Source organism: Castor canadensis, chromosome 10, assembly GCF_047511655.1.
Source record: "Castor canadensis chromosome 10, mCasCan1.hap1v2, whole genome shotgun sequence".
Lineage (NCBI taxonomy): Eukaryota > Metazoa > Chordata > Mammalia > Rodentia > Castoridae > Castor > Castor canadensis.
The window spans coordinates 58,239,259-58,267,180 of record NC_133395.1 but is presented as its reverse complement, the minus strand read 5'-3'; the positions used below and the strand labels follow the sequence as shown (position 1 = coordinate 58,267,180).

Genomic DNA, 27,922 nt, shown 5'->3' with positions numbered 1-27,922 from the left:
TAAGTGGTAGAGTACCTGCCTAGAAAGTGTGAGGTCCTGACTTCAAACTCCAGGGATGCCAAAAAAAAAAAAAAGAAAAAAGAAAAAAGAAAAAAAAATTAAAAACCCAGTAGAAATATCAGGACTTATTTTTTAAAATGCAGAAGCATAGCTAAATATGGAAATAATAACTTAGAAGAACTGAAAGTGGTAACTTCAAAAAAAAAAGGTCAGCTTTTATTTTTGTGACAACTATTATAGAACTATTTGACCCTTAACTGTATGCAATACAACTTTGATACGATATTTTAAATTCCATTTAAAAGTTATGAAGTTGCCAGGCAAATAACTGAATTTGGAAAAACTAGCTAGGAAGACAAATGCTCTGCTGGCCTGTGAATTGAACTAAAGAAACAGTGAATTACCATTTTCCAGTGCCATTTGTTTGTTTTCATATTATCTACACAGCTTAAGTCATAAGAATTTATTATTTGAGGGAAAATGGTGCAATGGATTACAAAATGGAGACATTACAGGGATTCATCAACCAGGACTGGAAGCTGCCTGTAACACTCAAAAGAGTTCAAGTATTTCTTTAAAAGGCTATATTTGTACATTTTTTGCCTAGCAAACTACCATCTCCCCTCTCCCCTCCTCCTTGTTAAAGTTAAAAAGACCATCATGATCACTAGAATGGTTTGGACCAGGAGGTAGGGCTTTAATAGTTTCATTTCATTATATTTCTTAAATTAATTGAAAACATAAGAGGAATGGATTTGTATCTATTATTAAATGAAATGTAAACTACCAGGTACTAAAAGAACAATTGCTACCTTTTCTCCCACCCGTCCTCATAGGAAAGGAAGCTGCTAGCAATTACTCAAATTTCAATGATCAGTTTTTGGCTCCTGGAACCTGGACTAGAGTGTGGTTGAGATGTAAGGAGCTTCTTCAACACAGCAGTCTGATGGCCAGAAGGATCTACAAGTAGATCAGAAGAAAGGAAAAATTAATGACTACTACAAGATTTTACACCTGATGGTTTGGGATGTTCCAGTGCCAAGAGAAGTCTTCCTGTCACATGTGATTTCATAATAATTAGGTCCAGCTGTGTCTGGGAAATCCAGAACAAGCCAGATGCCAAACCCCCACTCCAGTACTTACAGGAAGAGCTTTGTCAGAAGCTTCCAATCATCCATAGATAATCAAGAGAAGGTAAGTTGTGTTCTCTCCTCCCACTCAGCCAAAGTGTTTTGTCTCTTGGGTACCAATAAGCTCTCTAGTTTTCACTTGTACTTAATATCTGAACCTAATGCTCTTGATATTATATTGCATGTATATGGAACGTTTTTTAAGGCTTCAATAACAATTTTTCTATTCTACTGGGATTTGTTCTTGGATTACTGCCCTTACTCATGAGCCAAACCAACTCATCCATAATTCACATGTTTGTTGGCCAATGAAGATGAACTATCCCACCACTCTGAGTTGAGAGGCACTGGGAGCTTGGGGTGATGGGACAGAAGGAGGAAGACATACTATATGCTGTGTTGTAACTTTTGAATTTAAATGAAATGACATGCAAGAATTTCCTGTTGCAAAAATAATTATTATTTACAAAAAAATTTTTGGTGGTACTGGGACTTGATCTCAGGGCCTTCACCTTGGGCCACTCCTCCAGCCCTATTTTTGTGCAGGGTTTTTCGAGATAGGGTCTCTCAAACTATTTGCCCAGCTTTGAACCGCAATCCTCCTGATCTCTGCCTCCTGAGTAGTTAGGATGACAGGTGTGAGCCATCAGCACTAGGCTTATTTACAAAAAATTTTTTCAGTAAAAGAATGTGTTCATTCATTGACTGTGGTTATAGGAATTCAGGTTCACATGAACTGTACTTTAGAACGTTACAAATTTCTTTGCCTCCAGGTCATTTAATTTATATCCTTACTGTTGGATTCTGAATTTCTTGGAGTATTTAAAAGTATAGGCTCTTTCATCTCGTGTTTCTTTTACTTCTACTTTAGCACTTTATTTTCTAAACTATAGCTTAAAGAGAAAACCAGACAGTGTTTTATACAGTGTTTTTCTTCAGTAGCACCAAGGTTGGCCAGGCCTTAAAGTGGTGTTGGGGCTCTAACTGGCCCCAGGGCTTCCTGCTGAATGCAAGCTGGCCTGCTCCTTCCTTGGCCTGTTTCCTCTGGTCACTTTGTTGCAACAGCAAAAGAGGTGGAGCAAGGCCCCAGCCCTCACTGCTGCTTGCATTGGTGACTAACTTGGGGCTAAATGTAGAATTCACTGCATTCCTGAAGTTGACTCACATCCATCTAAACCCTTGCATTGGTACTGGAACTCAGCTAATGCTCTCAATGTGATCCATGGCCTAGGATGATCTATCTGGGCCAACCCAGGATTGCTCTCCATCTTGGGAACCTGGGTCCAACTTGTTCTGGAGCAAGTTGATTAAAATAGCTCGGATGTGCTGAGGCAGGAAAGGGAATTCAGAGGAGGTGGGCTGAATGGATCTGAGGCCTGTCTGGGTTACTTGACTGGTAGCTCCAATAAACTAGCCTCTTCCACCTGTCCTGGGCCCAACCTCAATGTCAAAGTTACCACAGAAAAAAGGTGACTTCAAGAGTGCAGGGATCTCTCATTTACTCTGACTCCCTGCTTTGGCTACCATCATCCACACGCATAGATTCTGTCAGGTCCCACAACAAAAGTAGTACAGAGGTGTGAAAATATTTTTCATAAAGGCGCTTTAGATTTTATACTGAATAATCCATAATGTGTAAAGGAATCCATACTGTTGACGCCAGGTTTCCTTTGGGAAAAATATATGTATTTATAGATCAGCAGTCTCTAAATGTGTTTGCACCTAATTGGACATGCAAGACCAACTTTGGGAGCACAGTAAGAAAATATGCTATGGGTGACATACTTTCTATACAAGAATGAATATAGAATACGTAAACCTGTTGAAATCACCGTAAGAAGGGGACTAAGGTAGAAAGGAGAAAAATAGAGGGGATGAACCAATTTGGGTTATAATATATATATACATGGAAATGTCACAAGGAAACAGGTCCTGTCTGGGGGTTGGTGTCAGTGTCAGGGGGATATAAGGAAAGAGTATAGGAGGATGAATATAAAAATGGAAAAATGAGACCTGTTGAAACTATTTCAGGATTGGGAGGAGGGGAGATAAAGGTAAACGATGGAGTGGTGAATTCAGCTGTGATATTTTGTAAGCACTTTTGTAAAAGTCACAGTGTACCTCCAGTACAACAATAATATCATAATAAAAATAAAATACAAGTTAAGCTTTATTAATTTTTAATAAATGGATTGACACTAGTCTCCTTTCTTAGCTCACATTTAAGGTCAGATATTCTGGAAAATAGAGGAAGAAACTTCGGGAATCCCTCCATTTGGGGGAATGAATGCCATCACCACAACTTGTTTTTATTTTTAGTGTATTGGGGCACAATGTGGTTTGCATGTGCTAGGTTGTAGATTTATGGGTTTTATAATCTAAGTTTTAATAAAGTCAAGTCTGACAAAAACAGGTTAATGACAAAAATATTTTTCTGATGGAGTCAGAGAGTAACAAAACATAAGCATAAGTTAAAAACAGGAATATGGTAGAGCAGACACCTCCCTTGTTTGTCTGCCACATGAGGTAAAAATAAAGACAATTTAGTTCAGTCACATGGTCCCAACTGAAAATATTAGTGCAAGTAGAGTTATGGTTATTTTATCTTTAGCTCATCCTTTTGGAATTTCTAGTTTGTTTTGATGATACTGGGGCTTAAACTCAGGGCATCACACTCGCCAGGCAGATGCTCTAGCACTTGAGCCACTCTGCCAGCCCTGAAATTTCTATTTTTGTAAATATTTTCAACATATATACTATGTTAATGCAATATTTATGTGTAAAACTTTATAAAGAAGTAAATGTTTCATGAGCTAGCATGCTCAAACTTTTCTTCATTTTGCTGGTGGGATGTGCATTCAAAACATTTTAGAGAACTCTTTTAGAGATAGACAAACTAATGCAAAAAAAAAAAAACCAAAAAAAAAACCTCAGCTATTTCTCCAAATTCACAAAGCAAATAAGTGAGAACCAGAAATAAATTCTGGCCTTCTCAAATTCCCAACCACAGGCCACTTTCACCTGTCAGGGTCTCTGAGATTCTAAACTGCCACCTGGAAATATTACTTCTATCATTATAGATGAAGTGAGTCCGTGAGAGTAAAATGATGCTATGGAAATAAAATTCTGGAGTCCAACAGTGGTGGGATGAGTCCTGGCCCTGCAACTAAATAGCTCTGTGACTCTCAGAGGTTCAGTTTTCTCATCCATCAAATGGGTTCCTCAGCGCCTCACTCAGCTGTTGTGAGGTTGAAATAAATTAATAAACACAAAATGTCTACATTCCCAATTGTGCTATTGTATTTTAGTTGTAATTCATGAAATTTACTCTAGAGTGAAGTTTGTCCAATTAAGTCAGGAACCCTGTGGAGATGGATCTTTCCCCTCACACATATATTCACTCAGACACTGCCCTCCTCAACTTGAGACCAACACTCAACTCTGAGCCCCTCTAGGATGCTTCACTTTGTCAGAGACACTGTCCAGTTTCTATAACTCTTGGCAATACTAATGGACCATGTCACTAGTAATCTATATATTAAAACCATGTCTCCTAAGGAGTTCTATTAGTAGAATCTTAGGGGTGGGCTTTGACAAAGTCAATCAAGACAAAGGCCAGAAATTATTTTATATATATAAACAGAAATACTTGCATAGTATAAACTACAAAAAGTAAAACTCAAGAAGCCATCTTGAATGATATTGGGATGACTCTGTGACTCTAATGGGTGGGTGGAGTTAGGGAAATTCCTCTAGATGAACATTTCAGAAGTAGGAGTGAGTGTGAGAGTTTTATGTTTGTAAAAGGGGAACAAGGTTTAAAAATGATGAGCAAAGGAATGGACAGACCTTTCAGCAAAGAAGACATTTGGGTGGCAAGTAAACATCTATGATGCTGAACATTACCAGTCATTAGGGACATACAAATTATAATAAGATTTCACTATGCACTTTTAGGAATGGCTTAAAAAGAAAAACCGGGGGGAGGGGGGATAAAGCAAAATGATGGAGGGGGTTAATTCAAGTATGATATATTTGATATATTGTGAGAACGTTTGTAAATGTCACAATGTATCCCCACCCAGCACAACAATAATAATAATTTAAAAAAACCTTGAAAACACTAAGTGCTGGTGAGGGTAAAATCTCACACTTTTTGCTGGGAACTCAAACCCATAGAGTGACTTTGGAAAACAGTAAGCCTACCATACCATCCATCAATCCTACACTAAGATGTTTACCCAAGTGAGCTGAGCACTCATGCTGTCACAAAATGTATGCACAGATGTTTAAACTTGCTTTACTCATATCACCCTATAAACTGCAAACAATTGAGACATCCTTCTTCTGGTGAGTAGGTTAGCTATGGTGTATCTGTATAACAGAATGCTACTGAGTAATACAAAGGAACAAGTTACTTGGGTGAATACCAAATGCCTTTTGGTTAGTGAAAGAAGTCAGAACCCTACACTACATTTTTAAGAAAGCAAAACTATAAGCATAATTTCTGAGGGCAAGAATAGAAGAGGGGCAACATGAATTTGGGGGTGACAGAACTGGCCCGTGTATTACTATGGTGGAGGATACACAACTCTATGTGTGTGTCAAAATCCATGGAACTGTACATCCCAAAAAATGAATTTTACTGTATATAAGGGGGAAAAAGTCAACCAGGTAGTCAGAGGACAAAAATGGAATGCAGACTGTAGCAAATGAATCTTAACTTTGTGACAAATGAATGGGATATCATATTGGAGGAAGTGGGAAGAAAGGAGCCGACGCCAGGAACTTGGAAAAGTATCTTGAGTAGGTACTGCATAGTGACAAAGGAGACCTGCAGGCAAACACTGAGCTCTAGTAAGTAACTTTGTCTCTCACAAGGTATGGGTTAGCAATGTTGAAACTACTTTTCCTGTACTGCTGTGGTGAACAAATAAGCAAACACGTATACCATGAGAGCCACGATAAACAAGGAAGAATGCCAGAATGAGTGTGTCCTGCTGGGTTGTGTCCTGTGTATCAGTATGAACTCATGTATACTTTTAAATATATACACAGAGACTCAGGACTTTTCAGCTTTGGCACCATGGACATTTTAGGTTAGATGAGCCTTTGTTGTTGGGAACTTGTCATATGCATTGTAGCATATTCAGCAGCATCCCAGGCCCCAGCAGATGCCAATAGCCTCCTGACCTCTGAATGTGATGCTCCAAAATGTCTCCAGACATTGCCAAATACGCTCATGGTGTGTTATGTGTGTGTGGTGGGGGGGTGTGGGTGTATGTAATGCCCGAGTTGGAGAAATACATAAGCAATACCCCCATGGTGTGTTACGTGTGTGTGTGTGGGGGGGGGTGTATGTAATGCCCGAGCTGGAGAAATACACAGACATAGGCATAGGTACATGCATGGTTGGTATGCTTACATTATTTCCTAGCTCTGTTCACCACAAGGATCTAGAAACAGTGACATTCCAGTAGCAGTGAGCTCACCTCTCACCCAGATCTTGATTTTTAAATACCATTCTCCAATAAAAGGAGTGAGTGTTTCCTAAGGAAGTTGTTGATTCCAGGACTGGGATAGAGAACATACAAAACAAGTCTGTGATGCAACACAATAAGGAAGTGCTAAGCAGCAAGGATAACAAAACAAACAAGCAAAACCCCTAACCAGGATGGAGGCTTGTTAAAACCTGAAGAGCTTCCAATAGCCAAAGGGGAACATTTTGAGCTACAAAATGAATAGCAATAAGATTATATTATAATGGATGAACAAAATTAATATCCACAAGTCTACAGTGATGGAAATGAAGAAATGGAAAAGAAAGGACAACTCTTTCTTCAAGAAGAATTCAAATTAATAAATGTAGGAGGAATGAAAGAAACCATCAGAACACCACAGTCATGATCACAACAGGCAAGAACTACTCCTGAATGCTAAAAACAGTGGGTGAAAGTTTAAGGAGACACAGGGCGTTTGTGAAACCTGGCTAATGTTGCCTTGACCACACATTCAGTGTTAACATCACTGGTAATAAGGCAATCAATATCGTTTATTGTCTGATGTAGTGCACTGAGTGGGCCCTGCACTCGTGATGTTCTCCCCCAAGCTATTACCTCAAGCTAGCCCAGAGGAGACATCAGACAAACCCACACTGAGGGATAGTCTATGAAATGCTTGCCTTGGAGTCTTTAAGACTGTCAAGCCCACAAAATATAAGGAAAGACCAAGAAACTGTAACAAACTGGAAAAAACTAAGGAAATATGCCAACTAAATGTACTGTGGGCTTCTAGGATAGAAAGGGACATCAGTGGAAAATTTGGGAAGATTGATGAGAATCTATAGTTTAATTAACAGTATTATGCCAGTATTAATTTCTTTTTCATTTTTTCATTTTTTTTCCACTCAGTGTTCATTTCTTAATTTTGCTACTTGTACCATAGTTATGTCACATCTTGGCATTAGGGGAAACTAGGTGAGACCATTCAGGAATGCTCTGGACTATTTATTAACTTTTTTATAAGGTTAAAATTATACAAGAATAAAAAATTTTAAAGGATGAACATCATGGAAGTATTCCTTTGCGTGACACCCTGAGTCCAATCAAAACATGTAAGTTATAATCCAAGTGCTATACACTAGCCCTAAAAATGAGTAGATTTTCTAAAATTGTCACCAAGTGTACACAGAGGTAATTGAACAACTCCTAGGAATCCTATCTACCATATGTTCTTTCCCATTTTTATAGATCTATGAGACATGCTATTTTTCTACATATCAAGTGTTTGATATAACTTTTTTTAAGGAGGTGGCTTAAAGTGGTTATTAGGATCATTTTGAATGAAAATGGAAAGAGATCAATGGCTTCACTTTTCTCTTTTTCCTAGTACAACCACTCAACCCTCCCATAAATATTTTTTACCTGATTATCAAGCATTGGTCAACCTGAAGTGTTGCAAGAGGTCTGTTTGGAGAGGGGATTTGGAACCACAGGAGAGCAAGCCAGAGAGCCAAGCCCAACATCAGACACAGAGGTGCTGAAGTCAGTTGTAAAGGGTGATTGCTTCTCACTTCTGCAGAGCACTCACAGACTGCACAAAGAGCTTCATGGTGATTGTCACACTCACTCCTCCCTGACACCTCATGAGACACTGTTAAGATTGTCCCAGTTTGGTGGATCAGAAAAGTGAGGCTGAAGGCAGCGTAAGTGACTTGCTGCCCAAATTTGCACAGATATAAGTAACAGAATCAGGTCTCGAAGTCAAATGTTCTACTGTAGTACCAGGGATTGAACCAGGGCTTCAAAAATGCCAGGCAAGCACTCTACTACCTGGGTCACACCCCCAACCCTTTTGTTTGTATTTTATTTTTAAGATAGGGTCTTACAAACTTTGCCAAACTGGCCTTGAACTCAACATCCTCCTGCCTCAGCCTCCCAAGTGCTGGGATTACCAAAGTGTGCCACCACGCCCAGTGGTGAGGCCAAGTGTTCTAATGACATTCTGGTGCCACCGCACCAGGAAAGTAGTTTCCTCAAGCCTTGGAAGAGGTTGCTGGAGGTGAGCAGTCTAAGGCAGAGAAACTAGGAAGTCTTTCCAGGAGTTGGATGTCAGAAGTAAGACAAGGGCCCGGAAGGCAGCCGAAATGGGAAGGGTCAAGGCAGGAAAAAGTCCTAGAACTCAACAGACCAGTGGCAGGGTAAGCAACTGGTCATGTGAGAATGCTTGCTTCATGCACTTCATTGTTTCCTGATGAAGTCAGAAACTGGTGACCGTGGGTGTGAGCCATGCTGGCCTTCAGCTATGTGAAGGAGGCAGTGAAGTTCAGTGACCAGGAGCACAGCATCAGAGTTGTGCTGACATGTCCTAAGTATCCGATTCCACATCCTTAAAACAGGCAATCTAATTATAAGCCACACTATGTCACTCCTCTACTCAAAACTTGCCAGTGGTATCTGATCACATGCAGAATAAAATCCCCAAACCTACAAGGCCCCATATGATCTGGCCCTCAGATCCTATTCAATCTCGCATCCTACTTCTTACTCATGTTGCCGCCATCACACTGGCCTCCTAGCTTTTCTTCCTGCACGTGAGCATCCTTCCCTAGGTGGACAGTCAGGCATCTTGCCATAGGTGCTCCTCTTCCTGGAAGGCTCCTGTCCCAGCTCTGCACGTGGCTCATTCCTCATTCCTTTACTTCCTTCAGGCCTCTGTGCAGAGACCCTTCCCTGACCACTCTCCCCTCTCCTTCATGATCATGCTCTTTCTCCGAGATACCCTGCCTCTGCTTTATTTTTAAACCTGGTCCTCACCACTATTGCCACTGCTTTAAATACCCAGGCATTTGTTACTGTCTTTATATGGCACTTGAATGTGAGCTCAGCTCCATGAGCAACGTTTTTAAAAATCATTTTATCTCCATAGTTAATAATAGGATCAAGATATGGTTGTATATTTATATAACTGAGCTCAAAACCAAGGGGTGGGGAAAATAATGAAGAATCTGAAGATTATTTATAAAACTGAATAAATTAAAAACAACCTAAATATTCACACTTGGATACCCATTAAATAAGTTGGTAGATATCTGTTGGGTATGTGGCTTAGACACTTCCGTATCCAAAGGGCAGGAGGCTCGTGTGTTGAAAGCTTGGTCCCCAGATGGTGGTGTTATTGAGAAGTGACTAGATTACGAGGGTGCTAACTTTATCAGTGGGTGAAATCACAGGTGAATGAGCTCTTAGGCAGGACCTAGTTGGAGAAAGGGGCCTTTGAAGGACACACCTTCAAAGTCCCAGTCACTCCTTCTCTCTCCCTGCTTTCTGGCTGCCATGAGGCGAGCAGCCTTGCTCCAGTTCATGCTCCCGGTGTGACGTTCCACCTCATATCAGGCCCAGAGCAATGGGACCAAGTGCCCATTGACTGAAACCTCTGAACTCATGAACCAAAGTAAATCCTCAAGTATTTTGTCACAGAGACAAGAATCTCACTAACAACACAATATCCAAACCTGTAACATGTTGTACCAACACAAGGAAATCTGCATAATATGTGGTTTGGTGTAGAAAAGCAAGCTGTGAAGCAATGCATATGGAATGACCCAGTGTAACTGGAGAAAACTTTTTCTATACCTGCATGTGCATGTAAATAAAATTATAAATTATATATATAAGTAGCATATACAGCATGAGTGACCATAAAAATGCATATTTAGTCAATATGCTTATATTGAACATATTTTTTCTGGAAGGATCTGTATCTTAAACTGCTAACAGTAGCTACCTCTAGAAAAGGAAGCTTGAGGGAAGTGAGGGAAGCAGAGGGCTGAGAGTTTTTACTCTTCTTTTTTTTGTGTTGCTTGAATTCGTTAGCAAATTTACATTATGTTTTCCATTAAAAACAATAGCAGCAAATCATTAAAAGAAAGAGGAAGTTCCCTTAGCAGAAGTCTATCAGGGCCTTGGAGATCTGGAGAGAGGGGAGGTCTGTGGGTCAGAGAGAGCTGAGGCCATTGTCCTCTTCAGGGATTCATTCCTGCTGATGTGGAATATGTGTGCTGTGACTCAAATGTGTCCCCAAATGTCATGTGCTGGAAATTTAATCCTCAGTGTCATGTATTAATGGCATTTGGAAGTGAAGAGGTAATTAGGATGAGATGAGGTCATGAGGGTTGGGCCCTATGATTGCATTTGGCTTTATCAAAGAAAAAGAAGCACCCATTAGTTGGTAGAGAACACTAATTGACAGTGAGGCCCTTTATGACATCTGCTTCCACACCCTCAAGCTGACCACACCAACCTACGGTAACCTGAACCATCTTGTCTTAGCCACTATGAGTGCTGTCACCAACTGCCTCTGTTTCCCTGGCCAGCTCAATGCTGACCGCTGCAAGCTGGCAGTCAACATGGTGCCCTTTCCACACCTCCACTTCATGCCTGGCTTCACCCCTCCCACCAGTGTGGAAGCCAGCAGTATCGGGCTCTCACTGTGCCTGAACTCACCAAGCAGGTCTTCGATGCTAAGAACATGATGGCTGCCTGTGACTCCCGCCGTGGCCGGTACCTCACTGTGGCTGCTGTCTTCCGTGGGTGGATGTCTATGAAGGAGGTGGATGAGCAGATGCTCAATGTGCAGAACAAGGATAGCAGCTTCTTCATGGAATTGATCCCCAACAATGTCAAGACAGCTGTCTGTGACATCCCACCTCGTGGTCTCAAGATGGCTGTCACCTTCATTGGCAACAGCACAGCCATCCAGGAGCTCTTCAAGCGCATCTCAGCGCAGTTCACTGCCATGTTCCGCCGGAAGGCCTTCCTGCACTGGTACACAGGGGAAGGCATGGGCGAGATGGAGTTCACCGAGGCTGAGAGCAACAGGAATGACCTCGTCTCTGAGTATCAACAGAACCAGGATGCCACCTCAAAGGAGGAAGAAGATTTCGGTGAAGAGGCTGAAGAGGAGGCCTAACGCACAGACCCTCTATCACCTCAGGCTCCTCAGTTCCTTCCTCTTCATCTGCCCTTTTCCTTCAGAATATGTTTCTGCTGCCTGTCTTTTTTTTTTTTTTTCTCCTTTTGGGGGCATGGAGAGCAGTGCCTGTCACATATAGTAGGCATTAAATAAATATTTGTGTTAAAAAGAAGAAAGAAAGCAAAAGAAGGAGGAGGAGGAGAAGAGGAAGTGGAAGAGAAAGAGAAAGAAGGAGAGGAGGAAGCAGAGGACCAGCAAGCTTGCTCAGTCTCACCATGAGATGCCCTGTGTCACCCCAGGACTCTGCAGAGAGCCCGCCTAGCAAGTAGGCCCTCACCAGATGTTGGACAGATGTTAGCACTGTGTACTTGGACTTCATAGCCTCCAGACCCTGAATTCTAAAGGTTCTAAATAAAACTCTATTCTTGATAAATAACCCAGGCTGTGATATTCAGTTGTAGCAAAAGAAAGCAGACTAAGACAATGAGTTTGTTACTCAATGACTCCATAGTAACAGAGTCCTAGGAAGGAGCTTTGCGCACTCACCCACCTGGGGGTGCGATTGCTCCTCAATGAGAGGCATGGTGATGGTCATGCATCTCAATTCATCTTTCTTCCTAACACCTATCTCCTGGCTCCCAAATAGCTCTGCTCAAATTAAGATCTCATTGTTGTTTGGTGGGATGTGTGTGCGTGTGTGTGTGTGTGTGTGTGTGTGCATGTACATACAAGACTGGTACGGGGCAGACCTGACTTTGCCCCCACCCTTCTGTACAACATTGAGCAGAGATGTTTGCTTCTCTGTGCCTCAGTGTCCTCAATGTGTAAAGCCAAAGGGTTGTACAAGATGACTGCTAAGGTCTTTCTAAGCACTCACATTTGTTTTCCAGTCTATGAACCTTCAGTGGGCATATACCTTCTACCCAAAGCAGTGTGGGGCCTTGGGAGGCCCCAGACATGGTATAAATGAATATTTATACCCTATCACTTTTAATTGCCTTCTCCCAAAGCAGAAAACTACCACCTTTTGAGTGCTAAGCCTGATACAGAATCTGACCAAGTAACAAGTTCAGGCAATAGCAAAAGCTGCAGTAAGGAGGCCCATTGTTCAGCACTGCTCCTGACACAAAGATCGTGCTCAACACGAGTTCTTTGAACAAGCAAAATGCTGCATAAATTATGTCACCAGCTAAGGGAAAAGCTAGCCTGAAGAGAGAGAAGCCTGAGCTGCCTCAAATGAACCTCCAGGCCAGTTTGATGATTCTCCCAGGGCCTCCAGCAACCTCAACACTTCTGGAAAGTTCTCCTTAATGAACAAGGGGTTCCCAGGGTGCAGTGAATGTGGAAAAGAACACTGGTTACACTGCGACTGGCCACCTCCATCCACAGAACCTTCTTCAACAAAAGCTGTTTTAATCTACCACCAAATGGAGCCCTTTATTTTTCAGTCATGACTAGGAAGTGAACTAACCACTCATGTAACTGTTTATTGGTCTGTTTTAGCAAGTAGACACTACTCATTTAAAGGCAGTGTGTTGCATTTAAGAAAAAAGAAATGAACAATGCTTGCAAGCTATTTTGTTAAGTAGGGTTAAACTAATTTCTCTATGCTTTCCTTTAGCCTTTAATTGGTTTAATAAGTTCGTTCTTCAAAGATAACACAAAGAGAAACTTCAGCCAACATTAATTATCCACAGATACCCAAATGTAGTCACTCAAATTATAATAAGAAAATTATTTGTTAAATTATACATTAGACTCTTCCAGAGCCTTCTACCTACTTATTTGTGGTATCTGTCTTCCATGTTAACTCATATTTTACTGTAATCTCTCTGATTTCTGATTCTTTTCTTTTTCTGTGGATCCTTTGTTCCTGAGAGGTTTTCTAGTTTTAACTCCTCATGACATCTTATAGCCAAATGGCACCAAGCTTCCCTGCCTCTGGTATCTTTGAAATGTGGAGTTTCTTCCTAAATGTGTGGAACCAAGAAAATCAACGCATGTGAAGAGGAATCCAAATGTGATGTGATCTCTTCTGATTCCTTATTTTTTTCTCACCAAGGTGGTAAGGCATTGGCTCCTCCTAGCCCATGGTCAAAGTGAGAAGAAGCAAGAAATGAGACAGTGTGACCTTTGACAAGGTAAAGTTTGACTAATAGTCAGTAAGACCAAGCCTGTGATGTAAGGAACATCAGTTCACTTTTCTGGGCCTCAGTTTCCCACTGGAAAAGGGGCCATTGAAGTCAGTGAACCTCTGTGTTTCCAGTTCTCACTTTCCACTGTGTTATGAAACACAGCATTGGGAAGTAATTGGTAAACTTTATACTCCATTTTAGATCAACTGGAAAAGGTTAATGTAAATCTAAAATCTTCATTTTGAGTTAAAAAAAGTAAATACAGTTAAAAAATGTTTATCGAATTAAAACTTTTAAGCTACATGATTGTACTACAAAAGACTCCCTTGGTTTTGTCACTAAGTGGTCCTGTGATTTAAAGCTGCTAACAACTCCAGTGGCTCACAATGACACCGCCCCCCTCTTTCTTCCCTGCACTGGCCTGCAGATACTCATTTGTATGTATGGTTTCAGCCTGTCTGCCGTGTCTGGCCAAAGGGACAGATACTAATGGCATATGTTAATTACTATCCAGCCACTTCCTTTCATTAGGGTGTTTATTAACATTCTCACTTCTGCCCATTGAAATAGCTGGCACAAGGGTCCGCTGGCAGCCCCAAGTTCATGTCCTATTCTCACTCTGGGCTTACAGGATATAATAGATTTTTCCTTTTGGATAATGGAATTCTTTCTGTTTCTATTTCAGCCAAGAGCTTTCTGAGAGGCCTAGAAGATGACACCAAAATAGTAACTTGGAAACAAATGTTTTGCTATTGTGGCCCATCTTTGGGATCGTTGTAGGTATATTTTAGCACTACAGTGTGATAGAGATACATCCATCTGCTTAATGTTTACCATTAGTGGGTACCAAATAACCCACTTTCTATCCATACATATCCAGACACTATGAAATAATTTACATATTAGTGAGAGTACAGTCTATTTTAGGAGGAACACTAACCTTTTATAAATATATCTCTAGACTAGATTTCTCAAAACCATGACAATATACATTTCACTAAAATTTAGGAGACTGGGAACTGGGGAGCAGAGGGAGAGTAAGATATGGGGGAAAGATCTAAAAAGTAAAAATGTGGATAGCATGATGAAGTATGAACTGACATTTATTCATATTTCACAATAGCAACACATATGACAATAATGAACTCTTTAGATCTCTCTCTTTGATTGGTTGCATGTGTCTCTTTAAAGTACCACGAGAAAGGACCTGGGCAAGTCACCATCAGAATGACAAAGCAATAGTGACATGGTACACAAGTGTTCTTCAGCATTCTCACCCAGTGACATCCCTCAAAGATCACTTGTCACAGAATATCAAATGTAGGAGACATGTAGTGCCCAGTTCTAAAGAGGCAGTTCAGAGACAGTTGCTTTGTGGGGAAAATTATGCTAGATCCTGCTTTAAATGGAATGAGAAGTTTTGTTTTCATCTGATTAGGCTGCCTTTCCATAAACATTAGATAAGTGAGTTTTGGGCTTTCATATTAGAATACAGTACAGAATAGTGATTTTGTCAAAGGAGTTTCACAAGGTTGCAAAAGACCTGGGCTTTTGTGACTTCTTTTTAAGTGAAAGCTAATGCAGTCTTCTGCTCTGTATTCTTAATCCTGCTAAGAGGCCATACCCCTTTCCTTTCCCACCCTTCATATTCCAGCAGCAAGAACCAGCCAGCTCCTAAGGGTATGGGATGGAAAGTCAAGGCCACATGTAGTCTGTCTGTCATGGGTCTGATGTCAAGGAGCTCTGGGAAGGAGAGTCTATGGTGATTTGTGGGAGAGCAGTGGAGGAATGGCACCAGCCATAGGAAGGAAGCTTGAATCAACAAATACCCGTTACCAAAAAATCAGCTGGTATTCACCTGTCGTGTACCAACATGGCTTTATTTACTCATTCTTAAAACATCAGTATGCTTTTCTATACTGATGGGCAAAAAGTCAGTATACTGGGCTTTCCCAGTGCCCCTTTCTGCCCCAGACAAATCAATCCCTTCCCAGGACCCCCTGAATTCCCTAAGGTCATATGCCTACATGATTAGCACCTGGCCCCGTAAGGCAATGTGCAGAAAGAGCCATGCCTCTGACATGGGTGTAAATATTTAAACTATCCCCTGCCCGTAAGTCCTAGGACTAAGCTGATAATACACAGAATAGTAAGACCCTGACTGCTGTCTACTAGAAATCCTTAACCTGGTGAAGAACTTTCATGAAAAAGACTCTGTGGGAAATCACAGGAATCTGGAAGCAGTGCCACTTTGGTAAAATCGATTTGTAAGCTTGGAAACTGGGTTTTATCAACATGCAAGAGAGAGCGTGGGATGCTCGGGGATAGATTTCCATCACGCAAGCTCTCGAGGGACTTCTACATAAACCAAAATGACAATTTATTAATTTGCAATGAGAATAGGAACTTCTGAGTGGACACTTGTGTCACCTTGACTAACACATTCTCTCCCAGTAGGAAACTAAATAGGAAGATAAATAGCCATGAGAACGCAGCTTGAGCCCACAGCCTGCCCAGGGGATGTTAGAGGGGTAGTTCTAATGCCAAAGGGTATCAAATGTTCTTAAGTTCATGCGTTTGTCTCTGCGTTGGGGATGGATCTGCCAAACAGATAGAACTGGCTGTTCCCGTGAGTTCACCCATGCACTCCCCCCTTGCTGAACCCTTCCTCTCTGACCCCCACTTTTTCTGTTCCAGGCACACATCCTGCTTTGATTGACATGTTCTATCTTTAGATTTGTAATACCACCAACCAAGCTCTAGCCAAACACTGTTGATTTCTTGTACCTGGCTTGGAAGATCAAGCCACTGTCCTGCCCTCCTCACCACCACAGAGCTTTCTCTTTAGGTTAGATTATCATCATTTAACTCATTGGTTCCCAATTTGACTAAACTTTTGAAGCATCTCAGAAATTTTTAAACACCGATTCCTGGTTTCTACCCCCAGAAATTCTGATTTAATTTATTCAAGCTGAAGTCTGGGCACTGGGCTTTTTCAAAGCTTCCCCAAAATATGCAATTAGAATTTAGGATTCCTAAAGAGTTAGCATTTAAAGAAAAGAGTTTTGAATTTGTGCAAAGTTTAGGGATCACTGATTTAACTCTTCAAGATGAAGAATATTTGGACCTGTACCAGCTTATAACAAATGCCAGGGGTCCAGTCTGTGACACATTCAGTCTAGGGCACAGATCAGGTGTGGGCATTTTTACAAAGCTCCCCAGTGTTTCTCATGTGCAGCCAAAGTTGAGATTCACTGGTGTAAACATTAGCTTGTTTGACTCTTCAGGGTCAATTCCCCCTTGGACTTGGCATTGGACAGAGAAGAACTTAGGAGAGAAATTGGGGACAAGGTCTGCTTTGGTGAACAGCAGGGTTATGTGTGTGAGTAAGCCCCAGGGCATCAGCACAAAAAGCATGTTGGCAGAATGTGGAAGAGGATCTCAAAGTATGTTTTTTTCTTTACATCCATACTAAATTTATATTTCCATGCCATGAACAAGGCTGGGCAAAAGACTTGGGGCCGTTTTCTGCCAAATTGTTGGGTAACTTCAACAGAGGTCAATCAGGGGTAGGGACATGGCTTAAGTAGTAGAGTGCCTGCCAAGCAAGTGTAAGGCCCTGAATTCAAACCCCAGTACAAAAAAAAAAACCTAGTAGAAGTCAATGAGTATATACTTGTGCTGGAGTTAAGTGTGGTTTGCCGCATGCTTTAATATAAGGAAACTAACTTCATGTGACTGCCCTTTTGGTCTCTCTGCCAGAGCTCTGGCTTTCTGAATGCCACCATCTTGAAAGCTAGAGAGCTACATTTTGGCTCATGTTCTCTTTAGTAGTAGCTATGTTTAGCAGAGAAGCAAGAGATTGAAGAATTCCAGCTTGTCATCTTCCTAAATTAGCTAAGGATCTTCAATTTTCCCTTCAATTCCCTAAATCCTGTTGTCATTGCTAACCTTTCCAACATACATGAGAATATTCATTTGAGCTTTCCCAGTGTTTACAGTCTTGTCTGATTGTAGGGCATCTGGGAAAGTCATCAGCATCACTTTGGAAGCAACTTTTTAAAAAAAGAAAATGCAGTCCTGGGAGAGGAAGAGGGAGTGGGCAGGGCAGAGGGCTGTCCAATGCCCCCACCCTTCCTTTTTCCTGGGACTTGCAATGAAGTAATTTTGAGTAAGGACAAGGGGGACAGAGCAGGGCCACCACATATGGTTGGGTAGGTGCCACACAGCACACATTTAGAGGCATCACTGACACAGTGTTCTATAGTCCCAGCATCCTCCAGCTACCTCCTCCATTGCCACATCCCGCAGTCCTGGCAGAGCACTGTTGTTCTTTGAATTCTGCCTCCCTGATGGTTCAGGATTCTGACTACTTGTTTGCTCTGTGCTTCACTTCGTTCACCTAGAAAATGATACATGTTTTTCAGGTCTCTGCATGATTCTCAAACCTTTTCCAGTGTTGGCAGAGTGGCTCAAGTGGTAGAGCACCTGCCTAGCGAGTAGTAAGAGACTGTGTGTGGATGTTTTGTCCATGAAACTAAAGCAAAAGCCAGTTACAAATAGTGTAATATTCAGACTTTGCATTACTTTTGGTGATAAGAAGTTATGTCAGAGCTGGTGGAATGACTCAAATGGTAGAGTGCCTGCCTACCAAGTGTGAGGCCCTGAATTTGAACCCCAAAACTGACAAAAAAAAAAAAAAGAACTTATGACAGTCAAGTTATTAACACAAGGCCACTGCTTCTCTTATAGTAAGTTATTTCTCAGAGGCTCCTCTTATCTTTAAGCAAATCAGAGTCATATAAGCCAAGCCCAGCACAGATGCAAGCTTAGAGTCCCCACTATACTAGTAATTTTATCATTAAGTCCTTGGATTTTAAAGGGTCTAGTTGATTTGAGAGCAGTGTTACTTGACCTTTGCTATGAATAAGAGTTGCTTTCTGTCCCTTGATTTTTCCATTCACAATGCTTCCCCGATCAGTTCTGTGCACGACTACTTCAAGCTCCAGCAGAGCCCTTCTGGGACTTCACAGTAGACGGGGCAGATTCCAGGCTTTGCAGGGTCTGCAGCGTGTGTAATTTTTGGCACCATCTTTAATAAAAAAGGATACAAAATGCAAAATGCAAAGTCAAGTACAAAAATGAACATCTGTTTAGAATGACAAAAGAAATCACAACACATTTTAAAAACTTAAAAAGTTGATCAATAACAAAAACATGACAAAACCCAGAAAAATGTCATAATAATTTTTTTGTTTTACTTGTTGACAAATCTCTCTAAATGCCTTTTCACTACTTTTTTGGGGGATGGGCATCTGTCCATTTATTATTTCTTTATATTATCATGATTCTCAGTCATGGATAGTTTGGTCTCTCCTGGAACATGGGTAGTAGGAAATTGTTTTTTAGTATTATTGATACTTTTAAAAAGTTGGGCTCTTAAGAAAAAAAATGAATGAAAGTAGGGCTCCTTTTATTCTTTCTCTCTCTCTCTTTTTTTTTTTTTGGCAGTACTGGGGATTGAACTCCAGGCCTAGAACTTGCTAGGCAGGAACTCTACCACTTGAGCCACTCCACCAGCCCTTTTTGCTTTGGCTATTTTTGAGAGGGAGTCTTGCTCTCTGCCCCTGCTGGCCTGGACCAACTTCCCTGCCTGGCTGGGATGACCCGCAAGATGACAACATGCAGTTGAAAGGGGAATTGCTGGAGCCCTTAAGATGGCAGCAATGGGGTATCTGAGGAGGTTTCTTCTTCCCAGAAGACACTGAGACGATGATGGAGGACGCAGGTGTTACTCCTGGACCTCTTCAGTGCTCATGGTCAACATGTGAACAGCATGGTGAAATCAATCAACAGGACACAGCCCCTTGGGACCCTAAAGCAGGGTGGCCAATCCAGAGACTACATGCCTGGCATGGACAATATAGAGTCCAATCAGAAACGAAGAAGGGGAGGGACTAGAGGGGAATAACACCCCACCCCTCCGCCCTGCACATGGGACTACCAATTTTGGGGTCTCTCTTGCTTGAGAGGCTTTTGTTTTGGTCTAAATAAACCTTGCTATTTTGCTATCTACTTTGCTATCTTTCTTTGTTTCTGGCTTTAAATTCTTTAATCAGTAGAGAAAAAGAACCCTCCTCAGTCTTCAGACAGTATCACAAGCCATTGGTTGACAGGATCGTGTGAACTTTTTGCCTTGCTGGCCTCCCAATCTCCACCTCCCAAGTAGCTAGGATTATAGGCTTGAGCCACCATGCCCAACAAAAGAGTTGAGCTCTTGGTCACTAAGAGTTCAGAATGGATTAACGCTGTGTATGTCACTCCTGGTGTGTCTTCTTTGGGTGCTTTGCAAACTCTGTTGCACAGCCCCTGAGTTTGCACAGAGTTCCAGGGGCTACCTGGAGCAAGCATGAGGACAGGTGTGGATGTCTAAGGCAAGGGGGAGCTCAGGGGATAGCGATCTGGGACACAGACAACCAACTTCAACTGAATTAAATAAATACAAGTGTTTCACTTACAAGAGAAGATTGAAAAAATTTCCTAATCAGTTCATTTTCATCAGACCAACCATTCTGCTTCCCAGATCTCTCTGCTATTTAGAAATATTCTCAATGATCCATTTATTTGCTAATAATTACTAGTTAAAGCACTTGCATGAAGGCAGTTAAGCCATTAAACCTAGTCTCTGTTTCAGCACTATGTAATTTATAGGATACATATGTCAGTTTGTTTCAGAATTACATTATTTTTGCTTGTGTTCATTTTCAGCTTTCTATTCAGAATATAGTGGTTGGAATAAGAAAATATTTTGTTTTGGTTGCTTTACACAGATGCCCTGGGAACACCACCAATCTCTTGGTACAGCAGGGCCACATCCACTGGCTGGCATTTAATAAGCTTTTTTTTTTTTTTATAACTTTCCTTTTCAGTTCTCTGAGTTATTCCTGTACTCGCCTGAGGTTTGCCCTAGTATTTTCTCTCTGGCTTTCTTTATCAGGCTCTGCATTTTGTACACTCTTCCATTGAGGTGTTTGTTTTTATAAGATAATTTGTGAATAGAAATGATTGGCATTTTCTGGTGGTGTTTGTTAGTTTTATGTTATATCTATTCTCTTTCTCTTCTAAAGGCATAACACATGGATTGCTTTTTCCTCTTCCTTTTCTTCAAGAGCTAGTCAGGGATTAACATACCTTAGGCAACTAGTGAGTCAATTTCTACTTGAGCAAGTAGATGCTTGAAGAACTTAGCACTTCTGACTCCAAGTCTTCCTGCCTGGGTTCTCTCTCTTCCATGGGCTCCTTTGGAGGATGATTTTGGCATCCTCTCTTGACCTCCACCTTCTACCCAGAAAATCTCACCCACTACCAATGCTGTAGCATTGTATATGCAAAAATGACACCCATTTATCTCTGAAGGTGTGTATACTTTTCTGACCCCTGGATCCATATTTTTAATAACTAATGAGATATCGCCATGAGGTCCCACAATGTGCTAACACAATGTCCCTAATATTAAACCAAATCAAGGATTGGTCTGCCTCCATGTAATGAGATAAACCATTGTGTTTGCTTTCTGCTTGTAGTTTGATTTTGAGTGAAGTATATTAATTCAATGAAAGTCCCTTTTAAAGGGTCAAATTCAAAATGGCAAGAGAATATTTAAAAGAAAATAGGAACCAAATAAGGTGGTACACACCTGTAATCCCAGCCCTTGGAAATCAATCTATTTTTAGAAGTAATTTGTTAAACTTTAAGATGATATAGCCAAATCGAGCCATTACTCTTTGTGATAAATGTTTACAGCTTTTTGGAACTCTCACACTCAATTCTCTGGTAGGGACGCAGGCACATGCCCTTGGTATGTCATGAGCCATATTTATAAGAATTTAATAAATAGCATATTTCCTGTTAGAAATCCTATTTAAACAAACAAACCTGTGTTCCTTTTGACTGCTGCTCAGAACAAAACATCTCTTCCAGGAAGATACACCTTCATGGATCTTCCATACATCTTCCATGATGATACACCTTCATAGATCTAAAAGTCAAAGTTATTGTCATCAGTTCCCTGCCATTCATTTGTCCCTCAAATATTTGCTAAGTGCTCTCTTGAATCAGGCACAGTTCTAGAGATGGGGAGGAGGGACCTGGGAGAATAAGACAGACAGTGGAGTTTGCCACTAGGAAGGCAGCAAACAAGTAAACAAATAAAAAATAAGCAACATGACTTGAAAGAGTGGTATGGATGGGTGGGGAGATGAAGTTGAACAAAGAGAGGAGTATGGCAGATGATCTGCTCTAACCAGGTGGTGAGGGAAGGACTCCCAAAGAAAGCAACCTGGGGACAGAAGCTTCAGGGAGGTGAGAGTGAGCCGTGCAGAGATCTAGGGGCAGAGCATCCCAGTGAGCCACTAGCAAGTAGAAAGGTCCGAAGGTGAGAAAGGGCTTGGTGAGAAAGTGCAAAACACTGCAGCAGTATCAGCAGCAAGTGGGACTCTGACACCAGTAAAAATCACAGATACTCTGTGTCATTGCATTTATTTTGGATACCTGGAAATGACATTTGTGCTCATCTGGACTTCAAAATGACTATAGTTATTAAGCTGCTCTTAATGAACATGTGTTGAAGAAACACATGCATTACGGCAGCACCAATGTTTCACTTGATATTCTGAAAACCCTGTTTCATTGTAATTGTATTCTTTGTGATTGTATGCATTTTATTTTATGCATTTAAAAGCCTTCTTGGCAGGGGACCCATAGGCTTTACCAACTGCTGAATGGGTCCATGACACTGAAGAGGTTAAGAATTAATGTGCAAGAGGAAGGCAAGAATGAAATAGCAATTAAGTAGCTGCTTGTAACAAGACTGGTGTGGGCTGATGGCTAGGGCTGATAGGCTGCAATGGAGAGTTGAGGTTTGAGGTCAAGGGCAAGTGGAAGTTACTGGAGGCTTTCAGGTATGGAGGAAACAGGCTGTCAGTATTAGGTGCCGGGGCTACACTGAGGACAAGATTGTTAAGGTTGTAAGTATCTCCTGGAGACCCTCAAAAGGCCAATCCAGCTGGAAGATTATGAACTTGGGCTAGGTTATTACGGTGGAGGCAGTGAAAGAGGTCACCATGATTTGAAGTAGAACTGACAGAATTTGACGACGGACTGAATGTGGCCTTGTGAGAAAAAAAGAATACTTAAGAAAGACTTTTAGTTTCATAGCAAGTGGGGGCACAGTGACACCACTTATGGAGAGAGAAAATATTGGAGAGGAACAGGCTTGGGAGTGAAGACTGAAGTAGTTGTGGAACCAAAATTTCTTTATGGAACATGTTGGATTTGCGATGCCTACTCACTGCTCTCCACGTGGGGCAAATGAATGCAAAGCCAGGTCTGAGGCTACAGTTGGGAAGGGAAATAAGGGCTGGAGAGCAAAGTGGGGATCCTGGGTATGTAACTCATGTGTAAAGTCATGGGAGAGAATACTGAACAGGGATGCATGGAGGTTTGGGAGAGGAGGAGGGGCTGGCAAAGCCGACAGGGAGACAGGACAAGCATGAAGATGTTTAAAGAAATGCTGAGAAAGAATAAATTTGAACAATAAAACATGCTTTAGCTCAGAAACTATGAAATAGTTTAACAAACCACAATAAACAGAGTACTTTAGAACTTCTGGTGCTCTACTTGAAAGCATGGTTTTAGTCACAGACAGGATGCTAAACTTAAGGACTTGATATTTGTGACTTACAGACCATAGTAGCCTTTATGCACTTTCTGTTCTTGGGTAATTTGTTTAGCCACTGCAATGAGTTTTTGTTTGGGTTTTGCTTTTATAAATTGAAATCCATGCTGCTAACCTGTTTCACAGGAAGATTGTGAAAGATCTCACATGTCCAGAAGAGAAAATGAACCACAATATAAAGGTATTAGACCTTAGAGTGGGACTTTACCCAATTCTACCTTCAGTGTGGTTCTTATTTTGACCTGTCACAGATAATCATTTCTGACACTGAAAGGGTCTATTCTAGTAAAAGTAGTCTTTAGCTGTTCCATGTTTTGTTTAGGCAATTTTAGCCTTACCTTTGTCAGGCCCCAAATGGAGCTCTTGAATCTTTCTCCAAGGGTCTCCCATGTTAGTGACTTTTCCCAAATGTAGTATTATCTCTGTTTCCCATCCCTCAGGGCTGTGCCTTAAGGATGCATGCTACTGACTCCCCTGTCTCTAGATCCCTCATCAACAGGTGCAAAGTCTATCAGTGCATGGGGACAATCTGGTTCTTGATAGTTGGATGAGGACCCTTTTTCCTACTCTTTCCATTGTCTGTAGCTCAGTATGTACCACATGCCTGCCCTTCCCTGGTGGATAGCTTATACCAAATCCCAGCCTCTTCCTATTGTACTAAACTTTCCCAAGTCATAATACAGAAAGAGCTTAGGAAAATACTAAGGCAAAGGAAAATACCTCTGTTCTAATATGTCTGCAAGCTCAAATGTTTGTATAGGCCACTTAAAGATAGAGAGTCTCATTTTTCACTTGTGAAAACAGATTCTATAAGTTGGGTACTAGTGGCTCACACCTGCAATCCTAGCTACTTGGGGGAGGGGTACAATATGGTATTTTGACATACGCATACAATGTAGAAGGATTAAATTAAGCTAATTAACATATCCATCATCTCACTTATCTATCACATTTTTATCATGAGATGCTTAAAATTTATTCTCATCTGTATAATATATATATTATTTCTAATAATGTATATTGTTATTCTAAATGCTGTTATTGTGAAAAATATATTATTATTGCATATAGTAACCCTACTGTGCAAAAGATCTCAAAACCTATTCTTCTGTCTGTCTGTAACTTGGTACTTTTTTGATCAGCAACCCATTCTTTCTCTCCTGCCCACACCTGCCTGAGCCTCTGGTAACCATTGCTCTCTTTACTTCCATGAATTCAGCTTATCAGCTTCCACATATAAGTGAGATCATACTAAGTGAAATAATCACATAGCATTTTTCGTTCTGCATCTGACTTATTTCACTTAATATAATGTCCTCCAGATTCATCCATATTATTGCAAATGACAGACTTCTCCCTTTTTAAGATGAAGAATATTCCATCTTGTATAAACACATTTTCCACCCTTTGGTTGCTGGATACTGAGGTTGATTCCATAGCTCAGCTAACAATGCTACAACTTTACATGAGGGCTGACTAAACCTTGGTAAAATGTCAGTGGGTATTAATTGGGTGAATGCTTCCTCTTCCAGGTTACATATTTGAACTTGACTTTGGGTTCCTTGAGGAATTCTGCCTTTCCTTATTCCAAAGTTTACTTCAATATTGATAGTGTGCAAATACTGGGGCAGATTCAAGGGACATATTCCTTTGGATAGCTGAGTCTTTTACAAGCTCACCAATCACCTTCTCCATTTATACCCATAGACTCTAGGATGGGTTAAGTAGAAGGGATCTGTGCATACAGCATGAAAACAATCTGGTTAAGATGTGTTAGTTTTCAGGCATATAGAGTATATCTCATTCCAGAGGAGATCAGTCGGTGGGGAAAAATGAAAAACTGCAGATAATTGGTTGTGAGACCCCTCCCCCTCCTTCACTGGTTTTGGAATGACCGGAACCCTTTGCGAACAAAGATGGAGAGTCCTCGCAAACAGCATAATGGCATTCTAGCTCCCAAAGGGCAGAAGGAATTCTCAGGGCTCTGCTAAATCTAGAGGGAAAGGCTAGCTGTTTAGAGTCAGCCTGCCTCAGAGCCGTGGCAGTAAGAGAGGAAACATATCAAAAGCAAGGCTTTGCAACTGCCACTATTATCTTTCTCCTTTCCCAAAATGATCCAGGGCCCCATACAGGCACAGGTTGACTGCTGTGACCTCTCAAAGGCTAGATTTTAATGTGATTATTACCAAATGACCCAAAGGCCTGAAAAGAAGTCCCATTAAATGGAATGAGGAGGAAAATGCCATAACACTCAGCCCTGAAGCCTGGAAAGGGAATAGTAAGTGGAACTGACTAGTAGCCATAGGAAGAAAAAGACATCCACTACCTAGCTGGCTTTGGATGGTGGGGAAGATTCCAAAAATCAGACAAAGGATACCTGCGAAATAAGATATATCGCTTCAATATTCAGTTCTCTGAAATGTCTCAATTTAATTAAACAAAAGGGGGATCCTAATAGCTCTTGAGGAGCTCTTTTTAATTAAGCTTTGCATCTCTCCTCTCTGCTCTGCAGGGGCATTCCAGGGTAGCATTTGGCTTTGCCTGAGTAGTCATCTGCCCACCCACGATGATCTGGAAAAGTCCTACTGCTGAGTTAACAGAATTCTTAAATGTGACTCTCATTGACTCTTCATTTTCACCAATAGTCAGATAGTCAGAAACTCTCTTTAGGATTAATGAAACTTGTATGCTATTTTATTGATTCTTTTGTGGGAATTTTGCAAAATATCTGACTCTAGATAGAAGTCAGATGTCGTTGAAGTTTCTGGTCAAGTTTCAGTTCTTCCATTAATAACATTGTGTCACATTTGTTTCTTAATACAGAATCTTTTATCTTTGAGGTAGAACTAAAAAGCTCATGACAATGTGTGTGTCATGACAGCTCAACACACTGGTCAAGTAGGAAAAACCAAGGTATCAATCATCCTGCAATATAGGAAGGAAACTGCCTGTGGAGAAACAGCTTGTGTGACATAATGCTTAATCCACAGTGTAGTGACAACTCCCTCTGGGTAAAAACGACACCAAATTACTGTGAAGATACTATTCTTACAAACTGTTCATGTTCTATTTGAGAGGGTGCTCTATGCAGTGAAGAACTATGTGGACACACTGTGTGACATGAAGATAAGAATGAGACAAATGAGATTAGGAAAGATGGATATATATGAATGAAGTGTCACTGCTTTCCTGTGTCACTGACAGTAAATCATTTGAAACTGTGGCCATTTTCTGCTTTGTGAAAGCATACAGCACAGACTCATTGCTTCTGCTGAATTCTCTACACAGATAGACAGACATAACCCAAGTGTCTCCATAAAAACTCTTGGGAAAAGTGAGTCAGAACAGCATAGGTTTCAGCTTGGAAACAAAATATGTCGAAGTCATTCTGATTTTTAAAATCCAAGATCAACCTTCATGGATTGATATGAAAAATATTAATATTCTTCCCAACAAATTTTGTTACAGAATGTTATTTTAGAATGGGCAAAACAAACTCCTAAAACTGACTGTTGGAATTCTTTTAACAATTTGTAATATAGGAAGGTTGGCAAAACTCTCTTTGCTGTACTGTAATCATTCATGTGTTGTGCTCTGGGAAATTTAATTTATTTTACAGCAAATGCTAAGTCAGAAGTAATTGCATTATAATGTGTGCATAGAAACAGGAAATTTTAAATTGGAAAGGGATAAAGAAGTTTTTCAAAGTTCAACTCTCTTCTTTTTGAATATAACCATATGATGTATTTGACTTTTTTTTTTCTCCATATGAAAGCACAGTGATTCTGGTGGTTCTGTTTTGCTGTACTTGAGGATTTGCTTCTAATAAATAGTCATCAGCAGCTTGAAAAGTTTTCTTTTCTTAGTCCTATGGGAAAGCAGTGTCCTCCCTAAAGCGAGCTTTGCTTTAAAACTGACTGACGTCAAGAGTACCCGCATCACTAATGAGCACTAGTGGCTCAAGATACTGTGCAGAGAAATCTGTTCCTTTTAAAAACAGGATGGGGATCATAGCAACGGGGAAGATAAATCCATTTGTAATAACAAGTTGACAGCAACGGGGGAAAGAGCTGAGATTTCTTTGCAACATAGAACAAGCAACTAAAATATGAAAGGAAAAACTTACTGTTATTCCTACAGCCAAAAACATAAACTGGATCCTAAGTCTCGCTTTCATTGTTGCTTCTCCAAAACCTTTGGGAAATTGGCTTTCTAGGTTGGGAACACTGAAGGAACAAGCATAACAGACTTCACTAGGGCAATTACTCATCAGCATGGTTAGCTAGTGGAGGATTTGAGTAGCATGGTTTTATTCAGGTCAAACAACACTCCTCTCCCCCAAATAAACTCAAAGGTAAAATGAAATACAAGTGGAAAATCCTTTTGAATGTTCAAAACATAATGCCATGTAAGAAAGTATTGTTTTAAGTCATGTATAGGTAGAATAT

At 40.8% G+C, this 27,922-nt stretch overlaps 1 long non-coding RNA gene and 1 pseudogene across 1 annotated transcript; both read left to right on the top strand.

Annotated features, from left to right (window-relative positions):
- The first annotated feature begins 690 nt into the window (after nt 1-690).
- Nucleotides 691-19,786, top strand: LOC141411459 (uncharacterized). The gene is made up of 4 exons (XR_012436222.1): nt 691-1,194; nt 13,666-13,744; nt 14,424-14,514; nt 19,250-19,786. It is a non-coding gene; the product is annotated as an uncharacterized lncRNA (long non-coding RNA).
- LOC109698939 (tubulin beta chain-like) lies at nt 10,951-11,678 on the top strand (annotated as a pseudogene).
- Nucleotides 19,787-27,922: the final 8,136 nt, after the last annotated feature.